Source organism: Arachis ipaensis, chromosome B09 (assembly GCF_000816755.2).
Source record: "Arachis ipaensis cultivar K30076 chromosome B09, Araip1.1, whole genome shotgun sequence".
Classification (NCBI taxonomy): domain Eukaryota; kingdom Viridiplantae; phylum Streptophyta; class Magnoliopsida; order Fabales; family Fabaceae; genus Arachis; species Arachis ipaensis.
This window is the reverse complement of record NC_029793.2, coordinates 140,213,847-140,217,866: the sequence shown is the minus strand read 5'-3', so window position 1 is coordinate 140,217,866 and position 4,020 is coordinate 140,213,847. Positions and strand designations below refer to the sequence as shown.

General features: G+C 28.7%; 1 pseudogene; it reads left to right on the top strand.

Annotated features, from left to right (window-relative positions):
* Positions 1,008 to 3,396, top strand: LOC107616261 (annotated as a pseudogene).

Sequence of the window (4,020 nt, the reverse complement as noted above, 5' to 3'; positions counted from 1 at the left end):
GTTTTCTCAAAAAAAAAAAAAAAAAATGGTTGCTTGGGATTTGCTCCTTTCACTTCAAGTTCATCATAAAATATATTTTTCTATACACTTTTTATTTTTTAATTTTTTTGCCATTATTGTGAAATTAAATGAGTAATTTACAATATGATCGTAAATTTAAAAATCATTGTTCTCTGAATTTTTAAATAAAAAAAATATTTAACACCAAAAAAAATATATCCAGTTGTACACATCAAATATTAATTATAATAAATTAGTATACGTGGAAATTTTAAGGAATAAAAGAGAATAATAATAATAATCAATAATTACTTTTTGTACATTTAATGTGTTTATACTATTTGTCAATAATTATTTTTTGTACATATTATAAATTATTAAAAATAATACAGTATATCATTTAAGCATGAAAATGAGAAGACACAGTTGATTTTGATTTTTGGCTGAGCTGCAATACAACTAGCACTAGCACCAATACGAGTGTGATACTTCAAGTGAGAGAAAAAGAAGTCAAAAACTGATGAAACGAAAGCTCGTGCATTCTTATTATTTATTTAAATACTTTCTTTTTTAGTATATAATAACTAAAATACAAATGTAAAACAATCTTAAATTAAGGTAAGGGAATGAAAAAACAAGGTAAGAGCATATGTGTTTGAAATTTTGAATACACCTGTGTTGAGTTGGAGAGAGGAGGGAAAGGGGTTGGTCAGAGGTGAACCAAAAATAAAAATGCCAAATAATTCAGGTGTAATTTTGTGGCAACATGAAAACAAATTTTCTCATAAAAGCTGAAAATGTTTGTTAAGTTGTTCTAAATACAATAAACAAAAAGTTTCCATAATCACTAAATTTAATAACTATCAATTCTCATATAAATTATAAAGTGCTAATCAATACTCAATTGTTTTTTCGTTTATTATCTCAAACTGCACAAATAGAACACTTGCAATTACATGATTAAGCAAGTAATGCAACAATGGTGGCTGATATGGATATATCCATAAATGCAGGAACTTCTGAAGTATCCAGAACGTAAAATATCATTTTTTCAAAGCTGTTACATTCTTAGAGTTTCTTTTACGATTTGCATTGGTGGTCTTCTCTTTGGTTATGATATTGGTATATACATACCCAGATGTGTATATATTATAAATGCAAACATTTAATTAATAATATTTGATAATAAATATCCAAATTGATTTAATTTGTAGATGTAATATCTGGAGCTCTCTAGTATATAAATGAAGAGTTTGAATATGTCAAGAAGAGCTATTTACTTCAAGTAACATATAGAAACAGAATATCTTTAATTTAATTACTATCAATTTTAGTATGTGTATACTCAAATCAATTACCAAGCTATTATATAGAGAGTGCTTAGTATTTAAAAAACAATATTATCCTATTCTAAAAATATTTAATGTTTGATAATTAATTTTATGTTAAATTATTCTATTAGTCCATATAATTTGATTGAATTTGTAATTAAATTTCTATATTTAAAAAATTTTAACTAGGTCCTTATACTAATTTTAAATTTGTAATCACATTCTTACTATTCTAAAAATGTTTAACTTAACAGAATATAATCAAGTATATTCACCACTAGTAAGATGGATAAAAATATCTTTTTAACATTTACGATTAATAATTATCTGATTACAAGTTTAAAATTGGTGCGGGACCTAATTGAAAACTTTTAAAATATCGGAGGAACTTAATTACAAATTTTAAAAAAATTATAAAGACTAGTAGCGTAATTTAAAATTTTTTTTAGCTGAAAAAAATCAATAAATGGGGCTTACTTTTTGTGTCTAAGCAGCATTTTTGAATTAATATAATACATGGTTATCATATTGTATTATTTTGTATATTCTGTCTCACAAAAGATAATTATTAACATGGCCTTGGTGGAGCAATTTTTGGCGCCGCTATAGGTGGTTACATTAACGATGTATTCGGACATAGGATTGCTACAATCATAGCAGATATTAGTTTTATTATTGGATCAGTGATAATGGCTCTGGCACCAAATTCTATGCTTATCATAGTGGGCCGTTTTTTAGTTGGCTTGGGTGTTGGTTTTGCCTCCATTACTACTCCTTCATATATTGCGGAAGTATCACCATCTGAAGAGGATTAGTTAGTGACAATTATCTTATGATTACTGGTGGCCAATTTATTTCTTATGTCATCATATATATATATTCAATTATAATTTATAAACATCGACTTATGTATGCATATGCAGGTTCTAGGGACTTGGCGTTGGATGCTTGGACTTGCAGTTACACCGGCTCTTGTTCAATTGGTTCTCATGATGTTTCTCTCTGAGTCTCCTAGATGGCTCTACCATAAGGTCTATTATATATAACAGTTATTGGTTTCTTTTAATTCAAAATATTATCGGTGTAAAATAATTTTATACATAAATATTACGTTAGCAAAAATAATTATTCTTTACATTGATAACATGAATGTTTATCCAAAAAAACATATTTGATTAGAAAATTATATAAAATATTTTATACTATCAATATATAAATATTAAACTCATATGTATATGTGTGTATATAACACTTTGATTCATTTGAACTTGCAGAATAGGAAAGAGAAAGCTACCACTGTGCTTTTCAAAATTTACCCATCACCTCGGTTGGAGGACGAAATAGCAATTCTTGAAGATCACTTGGAGCAAGAAAGCAAGAACAAGGTCAAGGTTAAATTTAGTGTGATGTGTTCAAATTAAAAGAAATCAGATTAGCATTCATCTGTGGAGCTGGACTTCAAGCATTCCAACAATTTGTTGGAATTAGCGTTATAATGTACTATAGTCCAATAATAATCTAGATGGCGGGCTTCAAGTCCAATGAATCATCATTGTTCTTGTCACTTGTTGTTTCAGCCTTAAATGCCGCTGGCACAATTTTGGGCATTTACCTAATTGACATTGCTAGGAGGAAAAGTTTTGGATGGCTTGCTATTGTAGGTTTGGGTGTGTATATTTTATTATTTGCACTTGGAATGGGACCTGTTCCTTGGACTATGAACTCAGAGATATACCCTGAAGAGTATAGAGGGTTATGTGCTGGCATGTCAGTTACAGTAAACTGGATTAGCAGTGTGATAATGTCAACTAGCTTCCTTTCAATGGCGGAAGGAATTGGACTTGGCCAAAGTTTCTTGATTCTTCTGGGAGTAGCTGTTCTTGCAATAGTATTCGTAATCATTTATATGCCAGAAATAAAAGGATTAACTTTTGAAGAAGTGGCAGACATTTGGAACTAAAGAGCCTACGAAAAGGATAAAAATATAGAAAGCATCGTTGAGAAAGCAAGTGCATGATTTTTTAAAATGCACAAATCATTAGGTAAAGATTATTTGCGGGATCTTCTAACTTCTAGAGGCCAATGTTGTGATGCATGCTCCAAGTCTCCAAAATTTTTCTTGAGCCTTGGAATTTTTTTCAAAAATTGTTTATACAGGGAATAAATCCTCTTAATTATTTTTTTTAATTGTTTTGTCAAATGTGATATTTACCATTCAACATGTGAGTTATATATTAAAAACAGTCAACATGATCAAAGTATAATGGATGCATTAAATTTTAGTTTTGATACCTTTTTCAATTGCAATTTTAAGTGTGTGACTCGCAAAATAAAAATTTTCTTAATTCTAAACAGAATTTTATATATAAAAAGGGAGAAGGTTGAATTAATTAGAAAATACACACTAATTTTTAAAAACTAAGGTTGAGATTTCTAAAATTTGGATTAAAAAAAATTGCCAGCCCCGTTTGCACAAAAACTTAACATATAATTTTATGGATGAATTCGAAAGTGAAGGTGACTTGGAAAGAACAACAAAATGGAAGATGACGCTGCGATGAATCATAGCTTTTAATTTTTAAGTTACGATAATCAAGTGTGAACCAAAAATCTCAATATACCCTGTGGTATTCTCCTGAAAATGCATCTAGAAGTAAAAGCATTTGGAGTTAAGCTATAGAAGGAACAA